We start from the raw sequence: 23,940 nt of genomic DNA on the forward strand, positions 1-23,940 counted from the left end.
TTAGACACTTCTGCCGAATGAATGAAAACAGGCTCACAAAACAAATATTGTGGTATTTCTGGAAGAAGAAATTGAGAATAGCATGTAGCATGGATTAGAGAAATAAGGAAATAACTAGAAAGGAACCTCGAAGAATCGTAAATAACAGAAAAACTCTTTAAGAGTAAAATGCTAAATTTAGAAGGCTTCCAATGCAGAAGACATAAGAGATTGTGAACAATATGTAAAGAGGAAATGAAAAGACAACATGGGGAAAAAGTTAAGGAGACTGGGAAAATAGAAAAGAAGAGGAAATTAAGTTTTTACGTGATCGTGATAAAAGAACTGAAGGTAATGCATTGTATTCAAATTATGTAAGTATGCTGATAGAATTAGTTTATTGAATGAGGCACTGAAAGTATTCGATGAGTTTTGCGGTTTGGCCACCAAAATAACAATGGCCGAAGGAGAGAGGAAATAAAATGCAGACTGGGAATAGCAAGAAAAGTGTTTCTGAAAAATAGAAATTTGTTAAAATAGAAAATATTTGTAACTGTCTTGTCTGAAGGTATTCGTCTGAAGTGTAGTCTTGTACGGAAGTGAGACATGGCCTAGAATCACCTCAAACTAGAAGATAATAGAAACTTTTGGAACGTGGTGCTACAGAGGAATTTTTTAAACCTTAATTTTTGTGGAGGTTCACTGTCTCCATGAGTTTTGAGAATGAAAACATTGTACAAACAGGCTGCAATCTGTTTGTTATCCGTGCAATTGGCCAGTTTCAAGTATGGGTAGTTTTCAAGCACATATCTGATGCTTCACGCTTCGCATCGCATGTACCAACGATGTGTTAAAACGTGAAATGAAGCGTAAAGCTTAAAATATGGTCTTGAAATTGGCAAATTCCATGGATAATAATGAGATTGCAGCCTACATGGACTATTCTCAAAACTACAGAAGAATGTTGAAGATTAGATGGGCAGATCGAACGACTAATGAGGAGATACGGAATTAAATTGGTGCAAAATGATTTGTTGGACAACTTGACTAAAAGGATGGAGGAATCGAGGAATTCTCAATTTGGTAATGCAGGAAAGTTTGGAGAGGGAAGGGGGAGGGGGAGTGTTGTGAAGGTTGTTGAGAGAGACGAAGTGTTTAACGCATTAAGCTGGTTCAAACGAATGTACACTACTGACCATTAAAATTGCTACGTCTAGAAGAATGCAGATGATAAACGGGTATTCATTGGACAAATATATTGTACTAGAAATGACATGTGATTACACTTTCACGTAATTTGGGTGCATAGATCCTGAGAAATCAGTACCCAGAACAACCACCTTTGGCCGTAATAACGGCCTTGATACGCCTGGGCATTGAGTCAAAGAGAGCTTGGATGGCGTGTACAGGTACAGCTGCCCATGCAGCTTCAACACGATACCACAGTTCATCAAGAGTAGTGACTGACGTATTGTGACGAGCCAGTTGCTCGGCCACCATTGACCAGACGTTTTCAATTGGTGAGAGATCTGGAGAATGTGCTGCCCATAGCAGCAGTCGAACATTTTCTGTATCCAGAAAGGTCCGTACAGGACCTGCAACATGCGGTCGTGCATTATCCTGCTGAAATGTAGGGTTTCGCATGGATCGAATGAAGGGTAGAGCCACGGGTCGTAACACATCTGAAATGTAACGTCCACTGTTCGAAGTGCCGGCAATGCGAACAAGAGGTGACCGAGACGTGTAACCAATGGCAACCCATACCATTACGCTGGGTGATACGCCTGTATGGCGATGACGAATACACGCTTCCAACGTGCGTTCACCGCGATGTCAACAAACACGGATGCGACCATCATGATGCTGCAAACAGAACCTGGATTCATCCGAGAAAATGACGTTTTGACATTCGTGCACCCAGGTTCGTCGTTGAGTACACGATCGCAGGCGCTCCTGTCTGTGATGCAGCGTCAAGGGTAACCGCAGCAATGGTCTCCGAGATGACAGTCCAGGCTGCTGCAAACGCCGTTGAACTGTTCGTGCAGATGGTTGTTGCATTGCAGACGTCCCCGTGTGCTGACTCAGAGATCGAGACGTGGCTGCACGATCCGTTACAGCCATGCGGATAAGATGCCTGTCATACCGACTGCTAGTGATACGAGGCCGTTGGGATCCAGCACGGCTTTCCGTATTACCCTCCTGAACCCACCGATTCCATATTCTGCTGACAGTCATTGGATCTCGACCAACACGAGCAGCAATGTCGCGACACGATAAACCGCAATCGCGATAGGCTACAATCCGACCTTTATCAAAATCGGAAACGTGATGGTACGCATTTCTTCTCCATACACGAGGCATCAGAACAACGTTTCACCAGGCAACGCCGGTCAACTGCTGTTTGTGTACGAGAAATCGGTTGGAAACTTTCCTCATGTCTGCACGTTGTAGGTGTCGCCACCGGCGCCAACCTTGTGTGAATGCTCTGAAAAGCTAATCATTTGCATATCACAGTATCTTCTCGTTGTCGGTTAAATTTCGCGTCTGTAGCACGTCATCTTCGTGGTGTAGTAATTTTAATGGCCAGTAGTGTATGTTCGAGCAGTTATGCACAGATGAAGAGGACTGCACTTAATAAACTATCATGGAGAACTGGATCAAAGCAGTAGTCGGACTATGGACCACAACAATGTCACCACAAACAACAACGACTCAGTCTCTCAAGACCACGGTGTTGTCAGAATGTTGGTCTTCAACAAACATCGTTGCCATGCCGTACGGTAGGCAGCTAACGTAAGCCTTGCTGAAGGTCAGTGTACGAACTTGGAGAGAGAGGCGCGGAGTAGCGGCGGCGGCGTCCACGCGACCGTTGCGCGGACACGCACGTCTGTCCGTCACGGCCGGTCATGCATAATGCATGTGGCCGGGCCCTCGCCTTAGCCGCTACACATTGCCGCTACAACCTGCAGTAATAATAACAATTTTTTTGGCTTCGCAGTACAGAAATAACGGAGGCCCTGCTCGTAAAGAAGACGGATCGCCGCCCTGTTCTCCGTCTTCGATCCCCCCCCCCCTCCCCCCCCCCGGCGCGCCGGCCAAAATCCGCGCCGGTGTGGACGAGAAGTGGCTAACACGCTGCCGGACGAGGTGCTTTATTAGGAGCGCCACTCTTCCTGCTGCTTTCCTTGTACGGCCGCACTAAGAGACCGGCCGCATTTACATAAGCTTGTCAGCAGTCGACAGTATGCACGTGGTAACAGGCACGGTATGGGGCGTTTCACCAACGAATTAGTTTACCGTTATCATCAACCAGACTGTTCTCGCGCCTCAATGAAAAACAATTTCTTATTATACCAAGCGCATAAGTCGCGAGGGAATTAATCTTCTCTGTTGATATTTAAAAAATATTTTATTTCGAAGAAATGGTTCAAATGGCTCTGAGCACTATGGGACTTAACATCTGAGGTCATCAGTCCCCTAGAACTTAAAACAACTTAAACCTAACTAACCTAAGGACATCAAATGGTTCAAATGGCTCTGAGCACTATGGGACTCAACTGCTGAGGTCATTAGTCCCCTATAACTTAGAACTAGTTAAACCTAACTAACCTAAGGACATCACAAACATCCATGCCCGAGGCAGGATTCGAACCTACGACCGTAGCGGTCACGCGGTTCCAGACTGGAGCGCCTAGAACCGCACGGCCACTAACGGCCGGCTTTTATTTCGATCTTTAGTTCCTGTATAGACACAACGGGTACCTTACGCACCTACGAATGTCGTTCAGTAAGTAGTTCAACACATCTCCTTCCTCTGCCGATTTCGGTTGCAAAACTGCGGAATTTGTTGTGTGTCATCTAGAAATATTACCGCTTCAGCCCCTATAATTTCATGATGTTGCAAACGGTGGCACCGCCTTATATTGCCTTCACGATGGCGTCTGTAACGAAGGTGCGTTTTAGCATAGAGCTGTCACTTTCTTATGGTGCTAAACCAGAGCATCGCAGATACCCACGGGCGCTTGCAAAATGTGTCTACGAAGATCTGGAAGTCAACAAAATGTCGGCGAGTCTTTGGAAAAGGCGCCTGTCATCATCGCAAAACGTCATGAAAAGCTGTCCGATCTCCTGAGTGTCCGCCGGCTGCACACAGATGTGACTTCTGAAGTGTTGGAACGTGCGGACACTCTCTTTCGTCGAGAATGAGATTTTCACTCTGCAGCGGAGTGTATGCTGATATGAAACTTCCTGGGAGGATTAAAACTGTGTGCCAGACCTTTGCCTTTCGCGGGAAAGTGCTCTACCATCTGAGCTACCCAAGCACGACTCACACCCCGTCCTCACAGCTTTGCTTCCGCCAGTACCTCGTCTCCTACCTTTCAAACTTTACAGAAGTTCTCCTGCGGACCATGCAGGACCAGCACTCCTGAAAGAAAGGATATTGTGGAGACATGGCTTAGCCACAGCCTGGGGGATGTTTCCAGAATGAGATTTTCACGCTGCAACGGAGTGTGCGCTGATATGAAACTTCCTGGCAGATTAAAAGCTGTGAGGACGGGGCGTGAGTCGTGCTTGGGTAGCTCAGTTGGTAGAGCACTTGCCCGCGAAAGGCAAAGGTCCTGAGTTCGAGTCTCGGTCTGGCACACAGTTTTAATCTGCCAGGAAGTTTCACTCTCCTTCGTGGTCATCGACGGATCGCAGTCAAACACTTCGCTACAAAACTGGACGTCTTTGTTGGGAGGGCTGACCCACTCGTCCACCAGTTTGGATGCTCAAAGATGTCTGCCCACTGGATTGCTCGCTGCCTGAGAGAAGACCTCAAAGAGCAACGCAGAACCATCTGTGGGGAATTACTTGTGTGTTACGAGGCTGATTTTTTGTAGAGTATCATCAGAGGCGATGAAACATAGGCACATCACTTCGAACCGGAAACAACGAGGCAATCCATGGAGTGACATCAACCCACCTCTTCTCCGAAGAGAAAGTGCTGAGTCGCGTCTCAGCCGGAAAAGCCATGGCGATGTTCCTCTGGGACCCGGAAATGGTTATTCTGCTTGATGCCCTGCCTCACGGTGGTTCAAACTCGTTCAAATGGCTGTAAGGACTATGGGACTAAACATCTGAGGTCATCAGTCCCCTAGACTTAGAACTATTTAAACCTAACTAACCTAAGGACATCACACACATCCATGCCCGAGGCAGGATTCGAACCTGCGACCGTAGCAGCAACGCTGTTCCGGACTGAAGCGCCTAGAACCGCGGCCGGCGCCTCACGGTGCAACGATCAACAATGAAGTGTACTGTGCTACCATCAGGAAACTGAAGAAACAACTTCGGCATGTCTGCCGCCACAAAAATACAAACAAACTGCTCCTCCATGACAATGCAAGGGTTCACATAAGTATGTGCACACGAAAGCAACTCTCAAAACTTCATTGGTCTGTTCTTCTTGATACACCCTACAATTGGGATGCCGCACCTTCCGATTTTCATGTGTTTGGCTCAATGAAGGATGCAGTCCGCGGGAAGCAATACGTGCATGACCCAGCAAGACGTCGGCTTCGACGTCGACCGGTAGAGTGGTTCTATGCGGGTATACAGAATCTTCTAGTAAGGTGGCGTAAGGCCGTCGCATTCAACGGAGATTATGTCGAAAAATAGATTTTTGTGCCCAGAACAACGGTGAATAAAAGGGTGTACTGGATCAAAGCAGTAGTCGGACTATGGACCACAACAATGTCACCACAAACAAAACTGCTATCACAGAAAAATGCGGTTATTCAACACCCCTCGTACATAGATCTGCAGATGATCGAGTGTGATCGAAACTAGTCATAGCGTAAAAAGAAATTGTAAAATGAAATGGAAAAATTAACGGTACAATTATTTTTGAAATTTCTTACTACTATATATATATTATTCGGGAAAGTATGTACGATACGAAAAGGGCTATGACAAAGCTGGCTATTATGAACGATCTTCACTCTTTCACAAACGTTGAAACACGTATGTAACATAGCAGCGATGGCGAGGCATTGTAGCATCTGTGACCAGAGAGTATGCGCTTGACCGCGCGAGTGTTGCGAGCGGTTCTCAGTCTGTCAGTCGTTGCGAGTCTGTCAGTCAGTCGTTGCGAGTCTGTAGCTCTGTCTAGTTGAGAGCAGTACTCTGTCAGTAGTCGTCGCGTGCTGTACGCTAATAGTCGTCATGCAGAGCGGTCGGTCAGTAGTAGCAGCCCAGTGCGGTTGTGTGATGTAGGCGGTCGGCAACACTGGTCAAGATGGTGAATAAGGTATACCATTAATTAATATAATCATTAGATAATGTAAAAATTTATTTATTGTAATTATTCTCCAACAAGTTCCCTAATAATAATTTTATTTCAAAAGCATTTTTTCAAAAATTTAATTTTTTATTGAACTAAAGATCTCGTTGCACTTCCCATTTCATTCCACTTCTTTTGAAGAAAAATTTCACTAGAATCACAAAAAAAAAGAGAATATTATTATTTGCAATGCAGTTCATCCAAGCGGTGCGCAACAGCAAGAGCAGATATGTGACATCCATTTATTCTGAGGTAAGACTTTAATTCTGATTGTTTTACACAGGGCCAAAGACCGATATTTCGGTTTAATTGTATTTTCTTGTCACTGAACGGACTTTAAATTTTGTGAAGAATTTATATTTGAGTCAGATTGCGATTATCAGCTTTATTGTCATTAAATTTAATTGCAGGGAGGTTACGTTTGGACGTTTGGCTCCTATTCATTTAATATTTCTGTCTTTAAAATTTTTGTGGGGAGGTTACACTTGGCGACACCCAGTCCAGGATCGTATTTCGTTGAGAGTCTTTTGAGCGACAGTCAGATATCTGCTCTTATTTGCTTAGATAATTAGGATTTGGCGCAACGCTTTTAATAATATTGTGACTTTCTTTCTACAGGTCAACGGCAATTTGCTGCTTTGTTGTATTTGTGTGTTGCTTTTGCATTGTGCTTATTTATTTTGTGAATAATTTTGACTATTGTTAAAATGCCGCGAAAGACTGTGAATAGTGTATCGCGAGGTATTATGAATGAAATTACCGACCCAAACAACTTTGCCGATAGGACATGCGACACGCAGTGTAATGATGACAATCCTGCGTTCACTGACAATCAATGCATTCCAACCACTAGTGATGACTTTTACCCTGATAATGAACAAACAAACTCAATTGTCTCGTCTGTTAATTTGACGACAATTGATGACGCAGAACGCTCTATTGTAATGAGCGCTGCCCAGCTTAACACACCCGATTCGGAAAACTCAAGTAATGTACAGACAAATCTGTCTAATGAAAATGAACAGATCACACAAAGTAGGACAGATTTATTTAATTCCGAAACAATGACTGATAATGTACATTTGACTGGCAAACCTTTTTCTAAAATGCAGAATGACCAAATGGTCGCACAGAACGTGACAATTGCACATATACCACCACACAGTACTGAGAATGCAACAGCTACTTTTGGGTGGGATCAAGTTATGGCATTTTTACGACAAATGGCTGAAAAACAGGATAATGATTCCAAACACTTAAATGAGAAACTTGACAATAATGACGAAAATCTCAAACAACTTAGGGAAGATAACAAACAACAGAATGAAAACCTCAAGCAACTTAGTGAACAGGTCAGACAACAAAATGAAAAATTTGACGACAATTCGAGGCAGCTTAGTGAACAAATTAAAGCTGTTGCCGCGCAGTGTCATGACACTAAGGAACAGTTGCGCGCGGAAATTGAGGCGTGTTCACAAAAAAATAGCGAAGAAATTAAATCTGTTGCGCAAGAATTAAGAGAAATGCAAACAGTCGCAACAGAAACACTCAGAGACGAAATTAGCGGAGTCGCTAAACAATGCTCTGAAAAAGCTGCACAATTACGGGACGAGTTTAAAGCAATGACGGTAGAACTTTCGCGCACTATGGACGCAAAGATAGACGCGAAATTCGAACAGCAGAACACTCAGATTAACGAGCGCTTTAGTCAGCACATACAGAACAGTGATACGCGTTTCCGCAGATTTATTCAAGATCAAAACAAAGTAAAACGACAAGTCATGGAAACAATCACTGCACAAAGACAAGAGGACAAACGTAAAATGTTCGCGAAAGCAAAAACGTATGTAGACAATAATATTACTACAGTGTCCGACAAAATTAATACCATAGAACAATTGAACGCGGAATTAAGGGATGAAATTTCTGATCTTAAATCAAAAACAGATACACACACAGTAAATATTCAAACAGTGACAGATAGATTCGAACAATTAGATCTAACACAGGATTGCGATGTCATCAAAGCTGATGTTAAAAAAATGAGCGAAACTACGCGCAAGCTGCAAAAACAGATTAATGCGTCCGATTCTAAAACCGATGATCAGGTTAAAATACTGACTGAAAAATGTGATGAATTGGCCAGTCGTATTGATGTTATCGAAAATACTAATGACAATAAATCAGACGATACTGCACCGGTTTCATTTATCCAAACACCTGAATTTCAAAATTTACAGCAGACAATTAATGAGATCGATTCATCTCACAATACGTTACGTAGGAAGTTGTCAAATTTACAACAAGAAGTAACAGAGATGAAAAACATTTCAGTTAATAACATACAACAGACGCCACTTTATGAACATTTGTCAGACTTACGCAGCGTGTATAATGTGAGCAATTTACAGCAACTACGCGACTTAAAATCCGAAAAGCCACGCGACTTAAAATATGAAAAGCTACGCAACTTGAAATCCGTAATTACACAGACGAACAGATTCACACACAAACCTGAACGTGTTTTCAAATCCAATGACGAGAACGTAGATTACGAGCAATTTTTATCCGCCAGAAAATGTAAAGAATTAAATAATGACAGAACACAGGTACACGCTTTGAGCTGTATACGACAATTTATTTTTGTGCTTTCACCGCTATTACGTGTAATGCAGAAACTAGCTTTGAACCAGAGGCGACAATTTGTTATTGTATTTTCATCAGCATTGCCTGTAATGAGGAAACTTGAATTAGCACGGATACAACAATTTGCCTTTGAATTTTTACCGCTATTGCGTGCAACGCAAAAGCTAAAATTTATTTGCAGTGCGTAAAAGACCTCAGGGGATTCATTACGCTTTAATGAATATGTGCCGTAGCGAGCATAGGGCCCCGAGCTGTAGTAGTGCTGTTTCATCTTTAGTTTTCTGCACTGCTGCCTTTTCTTCTACTATCCTTTATATCTATCCAAACTGCTCTTTAACTATTGCTCTATTTAGGATTAAGAATATGTAATGAAAACCGGATATGACAAACCTTTACCGAATGTGACAATTTTATTAAGCATTCCCGTAATGACAACTACCGCCGTAATTTTAATTACAGATAAAATCGTAATCATCAGTATGTGTAAAATTATTAGTAACAGGAACCACATTTTTGGTAACAATACACGTTTTTCACCACAACAGCATGAAAGTCAGCCGCTTAGCATACCTAACCAACAATGCAGTCTACAAGGTCAACCAAACTTTAATGTTTCGCCGCGTGCACGTAGTCTCAGCTACAACAAATAGTAACGCACGGCAGCAAGGAAACAACTACGTACAGAGAAGACAGTATTTCAATTCCTATCGCAATGCACGGTATAGGAATGACTTTCACGACAGACGTAAAAATAATGAGCATAATTACCAACATACGTTTAATAACAGTCGGTCTTACCAGCGACAAAGTAATCAACAAGAACATATTCTCATGAATGAACCCGACAGTAGGTATCATCCAGAGCGTAATACGTCTGGAAGAAGTAATAGGACAGTTCAAATAGTAGAAATGCCACAGAACCCTCCTAATAATAATAACACGTCAGATAGAATCTGACTAGATACTGCACAGGACGCATCTTCTAATAACACAAGCACTACCTTTGACACGCAAAATGTTGTTCACGAAAATGTAATTACTTTTGACGACATCAGAGACACTCTTTTACAGGAAAGACCAGTTATTCAGAAAACCATTTCACATCCTGTTATCGAAATTAAAATTGGTTCATCGAAATTTTCAGCAGTAATCGATTCCGGATCACCTATATCAGTAATTAATGAGGAGACTTTCAACGAGTGCAACAAAGAGAATACCTATCCGACATTACCTTTAGGCAAAACAAAAGTGAAAGGAGCAGTACCGAGTAAAGGAGTAGACGTTAAATTACAGACGCATTTATCATTTTGTATCGCAGGTCACACGTTTCACTCTAATTTTTGGATTGTTCCTTTATTGACAACAGACGTTATTTTAGGCACGAATTTTCTGGTACAACACGACGCAGTTATCGACTTTCAGAATTCTTATTTAATGTTAAAGGATGAAAATGTACAATTGGCTTTAGAATTTCAGCACTCTTTATCTGCGGAAGAACAAACAATTAACCGCACAGAGGTCATTTCCGCAACACGTAACATAGACTGTAATCCCACATTGATCACGGATACGTACGTACACAACTATAATACTCCAGACGAAGCTGACTACGACGTTATGCAATTGATTTCAGATAAGGTTAAAAAGAGCAGTGCAACTACAGACGACGAACAAAAGCAATTACACAAAATTCTTTTACAGCAAGCTCCAGTGTTCGACAACATTCCTGGTACTATGTCCGGATTTATGTATGAATTTCAAGTCAAACCGCACGACACATTTAAAGCAAAGCATTATCCCATCCCATATATTCACAGAGAACAGGTTAAAAAGGAATTGCAGGATATGCTTGACCAAGGAATTATAGAACCGGCAGTTAGTCCATACATAAACCCGCTACATATTGTTAAGAAAAAAGATGGCTCACTTCGCCTTGTACTTGATTCACGTCACATTAATGACATTATTATTAATGAAACAGATCGACCACAGACATTAGAGGAACTTCTACAGAAATTTCACGGTACAGCTATTTATTCTACACTAGATTTGAAATCGGGATTTTGGCAAATTCAACTTCATCCGAACTGCAGAAAATACACAGCTTTTCTCTGTTTCGGCGACTGTTATCAATTTTGCAAATTACCGTTCGGCTTAACTATTTCTTTTGCAGCTTTTATTCGCGGTTTGAACACCATACTTCCGACAAAACTTAAGGACAGAATTACGACGTACGTAGACGATATTCTTATCGCAGAAGCTAACTGGTCTGAACACAATCTGATTCTTGAACAACTGTTACAAACTTTCCATGCACAAGGACTTACAGTTAACCTCAGTAAATCGCATTTTGGCAAAACTTCCATAAAATTTCTTGGACACGTAATTTCAGCAGAAGGCATTGCGCCTGATCCAGAAAAACTTCAGGCTCTACGTGACATTAGTGTTCCTACGACGAAGAAACAATTACGCAGTTTTTTGGGCTTAATTAACTTTTTTCGCAAATTTATTCATCACTCCGCTTTAGACACGCCTAGATTATGTCAATTAACAGGTAAAAACACTATTTGGTCTTGGGATAAGCAAGCACACTCTGAATTCATGAACCTGAAACATGCTTTGTTGAATGCACCACTATTATCGCACCCAGATCTTACTAGAAATTTTTCCATTGCCACTGACAGTTCCAACACCGCTTTAGGCGTACACATTTTCCAGGAAATCGAAGAAGACGGTTCTATAGTAATTAAAAACATCGCATTTGCAAGTCGCATTTTGTCACTTGCTGAACGAAATTATTCCGTTACAGAACTGGAAACATTATGTGTTGTATGGGCTTTTACGAGATTTCGGCACTTTCTTTATGGCAGACATACCACCGTTTACACAGACCATAGAGCTATACAATTTTTGCTTTCAGCTAAATTTACTCACGACAGATTAAGCAGATGGAAACTATATTTACAGGAATTTAATTTTACAATAGTTCACATTCCCGGTACACAAAATGTTATAGCAGACGCACTATCGCGTTCTCTCGGCAACAATCAGCAAGACGTAGCGACCAACTTCTGCAAAACAAATTTCAGTGTCATGTACATTCAGCAAGTTGCATTTGAAAACTTTATTTCATCGTCATTACAGGACATAGCACAAGAACAAAACAAAGACAACGTGTGGAAAGAAATTAAACAGCTTTGGCAAGATAAGAATAATGTTACGATTAGGAACCACTACACTGTACGCAATGACGTTCTGTTTCGCCGCTCTCATCCTGACAGCAACAATTGGTTATTATGCATTCCTGACGAATTGGTCAACAAATTAATTTGGTACACTCATTTAAGCTACGCACATTACGGAGCACGAAAATGTTTTCTTATACTGAGACAGAACTGTTATTTTACTAACATGGAAAAACGTATACGACGAGTTTTAGCGTCTTGTAAAATTTGCCAGAAAGCTAAATCAGACACCACTTCACATATTCCTCCTTTATATCCCATTATACCTGTTAAATTAAGACACATGGCCGCAGTAGACATTTTTGGTCCGATTCCGAGAACTAACAGAGGTTTTTGCTACATTTTTGTCGCTGTTGAGCTCACTTCAAAATTTGTTACTTTCACTCCATTACGCAAAGCTACTGCTAAAACTGTTTCGAAAGCATTTGTAAAACATTTTCTATTTCATGTAGGGCATGTAATGCAAGTAATTTCTGACAATGGATCTCAATTTCGTAGTAGCGTATGGACACGCATGTTACGAGCCAGAAACATTTCTCCGATCTATATATCCAAGTACCACGCTTCTTCGAACCCCTGTGAAAGATTAATGAAAGAAATTGGTAAACTGTGCCGAATATACTGCCACAAAAGACATATTGATTGGGACACACACATATTGTCATTCCAAGATGTAATTAATTCCATTCCAAATGAATCCACTATGCTATCTCCGTCTGTTATACTGAAAAATGCTGAACCACCTAACAAAATTAAAGAATTAATAACATTTCCTACATCTCGTCGATTACGACACCACGAAATAATTGACATTGCGCTGAACAACATCAAACGTGCCGCAGAGCGCCGGAGAAGACAGCAAAAACAGGTTTGTACACGCCGCGTCTTTCACGTTGGACAGAAGATATTGATACGTACACACTATTTATCCAGTAAATTAAAAGGTAAGTGCAGTAAATTTGAACTTCTATACGCAGGTCCATATCGGATTCGCAGCATCCCTCACCCCAATGTTGTACACGTCGAAACTTTGAGAACCAGAAAATCGAAAGGCAATCACCATATCTCAAACATTAAACCGTTTATTGAGTGAAACCACTGTATGATTCAACACACAATGATGTCATTTACTAATGCAATTAATTCACCTGACTAATTACTGATGATTATCGTATTTTTTCTTGGCAAGTGCCCGGCAAGGTAAGGTTAGCAGGTCGCTTTTCTTGTCGTTACACATCAGACCGTGCACATTTTCCACTTTTTTGTGTGTATGATTGTTTTCAAGTTTTGTTTGTATGTACTGTGAAATAGTTAAGATATAACACACACCAGTTGACTTTGACATTTTTTGTTGCCCTATGACACCTCAGGATCGTGACTGTTTTACATTTTTTTTTTTTTTTGCTACTGCATTGTATTATTCTGTGTACATTTTTGCATCTGAACACTGTCAACGTCTTTAACATATTACGTTTTCTGTCATGTTATGCTGTATGGTTAATTGTGTCACCATAAACCAGTCATTATTTAGTGGGTATATGATTTAAATGCAAGACATTAATCTCTGTTCATCAATTTCAGAAAGAAATGATGTATGTAAGAAATAAATTCAACAGAAATGGGAATTTCACCTACGGAATAAACGAAAGGAGATGCGATAACTTTATGAGGAAGAGTAAATGGATCAGGATTAACAAACATTAACACGAATATACTATACTCATCACAGAATAGCAGTCTTAACTAATTTTTTCTTTCAGAATACAAGGTGATTGATGCAGGCTGTCAGAGAGAACTACACATCTTAGTTTTAGTGATGACATATGCTAGAGATAAGGAATAGTTGTATAATGAGTAAGGAAGTTATTTTTTGCAGATGATAATGAATACTGATGAATAATGATGAAGGAAATGGTATTATGAACAATGAAGTTTTTCTTTACAGGTGATGATAATAGTGAAGTTATGATGATCTGGATAATGAAGTTTTCTTTACAGATGAGGATAATGTTGAAGTTATGTATTTATGTTATGTAGTTATTTAAGTATTTGTTGCAGTTTGTTTTGACAGCAGGTGTTATATTGCATAGTAGGATGACAGAAAGTTTTGGAAAGGACAGCTATGGAGCACATTTTATACACATTTCACTACCTGTTAATTCGAAGTTCACTACTTTTCAGCATAGTGTGCGTTTCTTCTTTCAGGTCAATAATCCATTTTGTATTTTTTCCAGGAGAAGCTTTTCATGATACTTACTAAACCTGTTACTTATTACACCTGTTCTGGTACTTGCATTTTTATATTTTTACCCATTTGTGTCTATCGTTTATAAATGTGATCACATGTACTGCCTTGTTACATAATCTTGCTACAGCTGACTCATGACGAATGACGTTACCTATCCTCATTTGCTGCAATAGGTCAAAAGCAAATAGTGTTATGTATCAGCAATTAATTATCGATCCCAACGCAATGCATTGCTACCAAAAAAAAATGTATTACCAGTCCCACATAATGTCACTAGTTTATGATAATTCTGAATAATACTGATCAACTATGAATAGCATGTCACTTGAGTAATGACCTCTTAATGAGACTATATTCAAAATAATGCTTTGTCACTAGCTAATAACTGCCACTGTTTATTGTAATGATACTACTTATAATGCCTGTGATTATTAATGATTTGACTGTAATTAACTGATTTTTAATAATGACTTCGTAATAATCTGAATAATACTGAACGATGATTCTATTCAATACTTGCTGGCCACTGAGTGCCAATAATTAATGTCACTTGAAGAATTGTGATTAACTATGCCATTGATTAGCTCTTGTTTCCAATGTTGATACTTTGTAACCAGAAAAGAATGTGACTGTTTAATAATGCTTTGTAATTAGAAGAAGGCTAATGATTCTTAATAGATTGGAATGACAAATGATTAATTAACTGTAATTAGGATGTTTTGTAATTAGAAGGCTAATGAATCTTAATTACTGTTTAATAATGCTTTGTAATTAGGAGAAGGGTAATAATTCTTACTACATTGGAATGACACATAATTAATTAACTATGGTACTGTTTAATAATGCTTTGTAATTAGGAGAATACTAATGATTCTTACTATATTAGAATGACAAATGATTAATTAACGACAAATGATTAATTAACTGTAATTAGACAAATGATTAATTAACTGTAATTAGACAAATGATTAATTAACGACAAATGATTAATCAACTGTAATTAGGAAAAGGCTAATGATTATTATTGGAATGACAAATGATTAATTAACTGTAATTAGGAGAAGGTTAATGATTCTTAATTATACTCTGTAACTGAAAAGAATGCGATTATTTCATAATATTTTGTAACCAGGAAAAGAAGGCTACTGATTCTATGTAAAACAATTAATGAACATTTTTCTGTAATACTACATACTTGGTACAGAAATGTTCAATAACTGGGCTATGAATGCCACAAACTACTAATTAAGTCTGTAATTGTCAATATTATGTGACTTGATGTCCTTCACCTCATAAGCTGACTACCCTGAATTACTGCAATGTCCATTTGTCCTGTTTATCCCAGTGATCATGGAGCACTATATTTGGTTTTGCACTAATTCTACGTTGGTGTGCCTTGTAAGAGTGTGGTGTTGACACGACATGCTGTCCACCACCATGAGCGATGAAGACATTATTATGGTCCCACTGTTTGGTGTACGTAATGTACTGCCAAAATGAAAACATGGAACATTACTACGACAGTTCAGTGTCTTGGCTACACTGATAAATTCTGATGGGAAAAGAACTTCAAGTTGTGTCACTTGGTGTTGTACTTCTGTGGAAAGATATGGACTTTCAGAGCAGCTGTGTGCAATCTAAAGTGCTACAACCATGATGCAATCCTTCCCTTTCCTATCCTGATTCTTGTCACATAAAGAAAAAAAATTTTTTGGTAACATCGTTTATGTTCATAGGTTATACATTTTTTCGATTCCTGAACTCCAGTGCGAGTACACTTATGGCACTGGTCGACATGATGTTTGCCATTATGTTTATTTGTTGTGAAAATGCTAAAGACATTTTTCAGTGCATGTGCACTTTGGACATGATTTTCTTGCCATTAAGTTTATTTATTGCGAAAATGCTAAAGACATTTTTTGATTTGTTCTGAAGTACAGTATATGTGCACTTTTGTCTTTTATATTGTATATACATTTTTTATTTTCTGAACTACAGTGCATGAGCACTTCTGTTAGGTGTTAATATGTTTTTTACTGAACTTCAGTGCCTGTGCATTTTTCTCATTTTTCAATATGATTTGTATAACTTTTATGATTTCCTGATATGTTCATTAAGTACACTCATGTCACTTGTCAACATAATATTTTTTGCCAGTCTGTTTATTTGTTCTGAATATGCTAAAGAATTTTTTCAGTGCCTGTGCACTTTATCTGTCAAAAAATTTGTATATACATTTTTCTGATTTGCTACTATGTTTAGTATTCACATTTTGTCTTTGTCTGATATATTTTGTACTTAGTGCGTGTGCACAACATTTAAATATTCTGTAAGTTGTAGAATTTTGTTAATTAAAGAAAAATTTTGCCGCGCTTGGCAAGTCCAAATGACTCACCATCGCTGCCAAATTTTTGCCCCCCCCAGTGGAGGGTTATGAAACACGTATGTAACATAGCAGCGATGGCGAGGCATTGTAGCATCTGTGACCAGAGAGTATGCGCTTGACCGCGCGAGTGTTGCGAGCGGTTCTCAGTCTGTCAGTCGTTGCGAGTCTGTCAGTCAGTCGTTGCGAGTCTGTAGCTCTGTCTAGTTGAGAGCAGTACTCTGTCAGTAGTCGTCGCGTGCTGTACGCTAATAGTCGTCATGCAGAGCGGTCGGTCAGTAGTAGCAGCCCAGTGCGGTTGTGTGATGTAGGCGGTCGGCAACACTGGTCAAGATGGTGAATAAGGTATACCATTAATTAATATAATCATTAGATAATGTAAAAATTTATTTATTGTAATTATTCTCCAACAAGTTCCCTAATAATAATTTTATTTCAAAAGCATTTTTTCAAAAATTTAATTTTTTATTGAACTAAAGATCTCGTTGCACTTCCCATTTCATTCCACTTCTTTTGAAGAAAAATTTCACTAGAATCACAAAAAAAAAGAGAATATTATTATTTGCAATGCAGTTCATCCAAGCGGTGCGCAACAACAAGAGCAGATATGTGACATCCATTTATTCTGAGGTAAGACTTTAATTCTGATTGTTTTACACAGGGCCAAAGACCGATATTTCGGTTTAATTGTATTTTCTTGTCACTGAACGGACTTTAAATTTTGTGAAGAATTTATATTTGAGTCAGATTGCGATTATCAGCTTTATTGTCATTAAATTTAATTGCAGGGAGGTTACGTTTGGACGTTTGGCTCCTATTCATTTAATATTTCTGTCTTTAAAATTTTTGTGGGGAGGTTACAACGTTAATAACTGGATTGCTTGACACGTGTTCTGATTTTATTTGTTGTAGCTTCCAGAGTGGTCTTCCAAACAACACCTACATCTACATATTCATCAGTACTCCGCAAGTCCTCTTATGGTGTGTGGCGTAGGATACTTCGTGTATCAATATCAAGTAACCCCTCTCACCATGTTGCAGTCGCAAACGAAGCAAGGGCAGAACGATTGTTTGTGAGCCTTCGAGTGAGATCGTATCTGAATTTATGTTCCTGAGAATACTTGGAATAAGCCATTGTCTTGCGTTTGCCTTTCCTAGGACTAGTTGTATGTGGTCGTTCCACTTTTAATCACTCTGTATGCAAATTCCCAGATATTTAATGGATGTGACTGCTACCAGTACCGCTCAGCAACTGTGTAGTAACGCAGTGAGAAGTCTTTCCACCTATTTGTCCGTAGTGCATTATAATTTTTTTTTGTATTAATGATTTTTTAGGTTCCTCTGCATTTATATCTACACGGACACTCTGCAAATCACATTTAAGTGCCTTGCAAGGGGTTCATCGAACCACCTTCATAATTCTCTATTATTCCAATCTCGTATAGCGCGCGGAACGAACGAACACCTGTATCTTTCCGTACGAGCTCTGATTTCCCTTATTTTATCGTGGTGATTGTTTCTCCCTATGTAGGTCAGCGTCAACAAAATATTTTGGCATTCGGAGGAGAAAGTTGGTGACTGGAATTTTGTGAGAAGATTCCGTCGCAACGAAAACGCCTTTCTTTTAATTATGTCCAGCCCAAATCTTGTATCAATTCTGTGACACTATCTCCCATATTTCACGATAATACAAAACGTGCTGCCCTTCTTTGAACTTTTTCGATGTATTCCGTCACTCGTATCTGGTATGGATCCCACACCGCGCAGCAGTATTCTAAAAGAGGACGGACAAGCATATTGTAGGCAGTCTCCTTAGTAGATCTGTTATATTTTCTCCTGCCAATAAAACGCAATCTTTGGTTAGCCTTCCCCACAACGTTTTCTGTGTGTTCCTTCCAATATAAGTTGTTCGTAATTGTAATACCTAGGTATTTAATTGAATTTATGGCCTTTAGATTTGACTGATTTATCGTGTAACCGAATTTTAACGAATGTCCTTTAGCACTCATGTGGATGACCTCATACTTTTCGTTATTTAGGGTCAACTGCCAAATTTCGCACCATATTGTTTTGAAATTTGTTTTGATCTTATGATGACTTTATTAGTCTATAAACGGCAGCGTCATCTGTAAGCAACGTAAAACGCCAGAAATCACTTTTGTCTTACTCGATGACTTTCCGTCAGTTACTACGAACTGTGACCTCTCTGACAGGAAATCACAAATCCAGTCACATAACTGAGACGATATTCCATAAGCGCGCAATTTAACTACAAGCCGCTTGTGTCGCACAGTGTCAAAAGCCTTCCGGAAATCCAGATATTTGTCAATAGACAGTTTTCTTCAAGGTGTAAGCAACTGAGTAGAGGCAATATATCGTTTGCTAAAGGCGTCACTCCTCTGTTTATTTTCGTATCATCGGTGGCCTTTTATTTCAATGCAGCGCTTTTGACTTACGTACAAAAAAAAAAAAAAAAAAAAAAAAAAAAAAAAAAAAAAAAAAAAAAAAAAGAATTTTGATCCAGGCATATTTTGTCCAACACTGGACGAACATTTATAAAACCGACAAAATGCACGGACGGATTCCTGACTGAAAAGGAGGAAAAAGGATCCTATAAACATGTGTCCGGAAATGGACGGAGGGCGTGCAACGACTAAAAATCGTCCCAGAACAAAGTGCAGCGCTGGATGCTATCCACGTCGCAACAGATGTTCAATGTGTCCACCATAGGATGCAGTGCGCGCGTTCACATGTCGCGTCATTGACTCCCGCTATATTTCGCTCGTTCCTGCCTCTCACCGAATAGCGTCAAAGGCGGCGTAAACACGCTGTTGAAGAGTCTCCACCTCAGGAACTGGTTTGGCATACACAACGCTTTTCAGATGCCCCTAGAGGTAGAAATCCACGGGGTTTCAGTCCGGTGATGTAGGAGGTCATGCTACAAGGCCTCTGCGCCCTATTCAACGTCCGGGAAAGATGTTGCTGAGGTGTCGGCGAACAGTAAAACGGAATCGCAAAAACCACATAACCTGCGGTATTGCCAAAGGCACGTTTTCAAGCAGCCCAGGCAGAGTGTTCCGCCGAAAGTCCATGTACGTTCCTCCGTCGAGGCGTTGTGGAATAATAACCGGTCCCAGTATGTGGCCTCTAAGAATCCCTGCCCACGCATTGACACTGAACGGATGCTGATAAGACGCCTCAACCATTCCCCGAGGATAGACTGCAGCCCACATATGACGATTATGCACATTGATGACGTTAGTTCTGGTGAAGATTGCTTCGTCGGTAAAGAGGACTGACGACAGAAATCCCATAATTATGATGGTCTGATGCAAAAACCTTTGACAAAATGCTTCCCGTAGAGGGAAATCCACTGCTGACAATCCTTGCACCCGTTGCAGGTAATAGGAATAGTAGCAGTTGTCATGCAGGATACACGTAATCTTACTCTGGCTTATTCCACGTCGGCGGGCCACTTGCTTGGAGCTTGTACTATGGTTGTCTACACATCCTGTAGAACCCAGTCCTCCAGATTTGCTGTACCCACAGTCCGCCGCCTCCCTCCACGTTCGTCTCTCTGAAAGGACCCATGATAACACAAACGCCCAAAAAGGGCTTGACGTGTTGTGTGATGTGGTTGGTGTCTCTGAGCATACTTGTTTTGGTATAGCCGTGCTGCGTTTCGACCGTTTGCATCTGTTTGGACGTACACAAATACCATCTCGGCTTACAGTACACTTCGTCAGTCACACAACCTGTAACACACAAGGAACTCACGGCGCATGGTCGGGGGAACTCTCAATCGTCAGGGCCATCTACCGTGGCAACGATGCATTTTTGGACATATATTCATAGGACCTCTTTTCCTCCACTTCCAGTCAGGAAGTCGTCCCTGCATTTTGTCGGTTTTATTACTGTTCACTTTGTATATTTTTTATTATAATGTTTTGATATTGTTGTAGATGTGCTCGTGCATTATTGCTGGTGAAGCTGTTGTTGTGCCTGTGGCAGCAACTGTTTAGGACACAGTACCAAAAGTCACTGTTCCACCATGTTAACTAGTTTAGTGTTATATAGTGTCACCAACTGTGGAATCTATTTTATAATGTAGAACAACATCAACACATGCAGTAAATACTGAAACATATATTGAGCAACAGGTGCCTGGACCAAAATTGTTTTTAACTTACATGTACGACCGCAGAGTTTGTAAGTTAAACGTACTGCATACAAATTAAATCAACTGAGGGTAAATGTATGAAGAAACAAGTATTGCCTTGATTCAGCTGCACACAGACGGCCCTAACCTGCAAATCATCAATGTAATATTAATAGCAACTGAGGATTAACATGTCATCATCATCATCAGTTATCTGCTATATTAACAGGTCCTTTGCCTCTCCATTTTCTGCGATCCATTGCTTCCTTCTTAAGGCTGCTGTATGTTGTACCGTCCATCATGTCATCCAGTATCTGGAATCTCTTCCTTCCTCGCTTCCTTTTCCCTTCTACATAACCTTCTAAAACTGTTTTTATCAGTCCGTCATTCTTTCTTAATATATGCCCAGTCCAATTTCTTTTTCTTCTCTTTATTACATCTAGAAACTGCCTTTTCTCTCCCACTCTTCTCAGTACTTCTTCATTTTTTACTCTGTCCATCCAACTTATTCTTTCCATCTTCCGCCATGTCCAGATCTCAAAAGCCTCCAGCCTTTCTCTGTCTTTTTTCCTCATAGTCCATGTTTCAGCGCCGTATAGAAGAACACTCCATAGAAGACATTTTATGAGTCTCTTTCTGAGTTCTCTGTCCAGACCTCTGCAGAAGATTCTCCTTTTCTTATAAAACGCCTCTTTTGCCATTGCTATCCTTGTTTTAATTTCTGTGGTGCACTTCCAGTCGGTATCTATCCTGCTTTCAAGATACTTAAAATTTTGCACCTGTTCTAGTGTTTCTCCATTCAGCACAATTTTTATTTCCTTATTTCCTCCTATTGCCAATACTTTCGTTTTATTTGTGTTAATTTTCATTCCATATTTTTTTCCGTTAGTTGCAATGGTGTCCACCAAATCCTGTAATTCTTTTTCCCCTGTGGCTAGAAGGACCATGTCATCAGCAAATCTCAAGCACCCTACTCTTCTTCCTCCAATTTCTACTCCTTTGTCATCTAATGAGCATTGGTCAATCATATTTTCCAAGTACAGGTTGAAAAGAGTAGGTGATAAACAGCACCCTTGTCTTACTCCTTTCCCTAGTCTGATCCAGTTTGTACTTTCTCCTCTTACTTTAACTGAAACTTTTTGATTAAGGTACAATGAGTTTATAAGTCTTCTGGTTTTCCAGTCCACTCTCTTTTCCCTCATAATAGTCGCCAGCTTGTCCCAAACCACATTGTCAAATGCCTTTTCTAAATCGATGAAGCACATATATAGGTCTCTTCCATTTTCAATAAATCTTTCTCCCAATATTCGTAGGAGCCCTATTGCATCTCTGGTGCCCGTATTCCGTCTAAAGCCAAACTGCTCCTCGCCGAGATTCTCCTCTATTACTTTTTCAAGTCTTTTATTAATTATTCTTAACATCACTTTGGCTGCATGTGAAATGGCATTATCGGGTGCTTCTTTGTCTCGTAATGTGTTTAGAAAGTCCCGAGACAGCATTTCTGTAATTTGTTCTTTGTTGGACCTTATCTTCTCTAGATCCCACTTCTTCACCATTGTCGCCTTTTTCAGTTTTTTCATTCTTATTTCTATTTCTGCCATAAGATTAACATGTGAATAACATTAAAGACTGCCTATCTCACTCCTCTTGCCAATTCGTCCACCGTTCTGACGTCGCAACAAGTCAGCATATCTACATCAAGGGGAACGAAGAGCGGCCAGGATTTCAGCGGTTTTCCTCAGATGGCGCCAGCGATGCGCACCATATCGCCATGATTCGTCACGTGCGCCACTCGCACACAACGATGACACTTAACCAAATGCGGAGCCAACGAGTGGGGCGCACGTTACCGCTTGTAGCAACAGCCAGTTGCTCAGATTCAGTGTACAGTCGTAACCCAACCCACGCGGGTTTGTAACTCGCAACCCAGCGAGTCAGCGACAATTCATTGGCACAGTTCATTGGCAAAGTTTATCAGGAGTTTAGCAGAGCTCTTTATCGGCGGAGAGCTCAGGGTTCCTCCTCAACGAACAGTTTATAGTCGCCAGCCAGGAGACTGTCTCCACCGGTCAGAGGTTATCAGCTTCGCAGGCAAGAGCTCACGTTGGCAACAGTCGGAAGAGAGCTGCCGCTCGCAAGAAAATCGCCCACGAGGATAGTGACCACCACAGCCTGGGCAGCGACGTGGTAACTGACTTGCTCTCTGGAGACTGTCCGTTTGTGGAAATTAGTTTACAGCCCCTACAGAGTCATGGGTGTTTTATCTGAATCGGATATACGTTTACGTGAGTGCTGCAATTAACAAATTTCATAAACTCTTTCTGATTATTTGTCGGATTAGTATTGCAGATTGCATACACAAAATACATTTGTTTATAGGGTGGGTTAACTGGGACTTCCTGCCCAATCGTCGATCCTCTGCATGTCTCAATGAATGTCGCTAAAGTGTTTTAGCAGTACGTGTCTGTGTACAACAGTATTAACTGACAAACAGCCTCAGGGAGCTTCCGGCGTTATCCGCTAGGCCATTTAAATATATTGTGAACATCAATAGTTGTATGAGAATGCCTTTGTGAACACCCGAAGTTATTTTTACGTCTGAAGATTGCTCTTCGCTAAGAAGGATATGCTGTGTTTTATTTGCTAGATGCTCTTCATCCCAATCACAAATCTTCCTTCACCGTTCAAGTCTGCAGTTAACAATTGATTTACGACCTCATTTATGGGAAAGACTGTACGCGAAAACGACGGGCGGGGTGACCGAGCGGTTCTAGGCGCTACAGTCTGGAACCGCGCGACCGCTACGGTCGCAGGTTCGAATCCTGCGTCGGGCATGGATGTGTGTGGTGTCCTTAGGTTAGTTAGGTTTAAGTAGTTCTAAGTTCTAGGGGACTGATGACCTCAGAAGTTAAGTCCCATAGGGCTCAGAGCCATTTGAACCATTTGTACGCGAAA

General features: G+C 40.5%; 1 protein-coding gene across 2 annotated transcripts in view; it reads right to left on the bottom strand.

Moving 5' to 3' along the window:
- Positions 1-23,940, bottom strand: part of LOC124612734 (uncharacterized transporter slc-17.2-like) — a 507,667-nt gene that overhangs the window by 223,260 nt on the left and 260,467 nt on the right. The gene's annotated exons all lie outside the window — the stretch shown is intronic.

This window comes from Schistocerca americana, chromosome 4 (assembly GCF_021461395.2).
Source record: "Schistocerca americana isolate TAMUIC-IGC-003095 chromosome 4, iqSchAmer2.1, whole genome shotgun sequence".
NCBI lineage: Eukaryota > Metazoa > Arthropoda > Insecta > Orthoptera > Acrididae > Schistocerca > Schistocerca americana.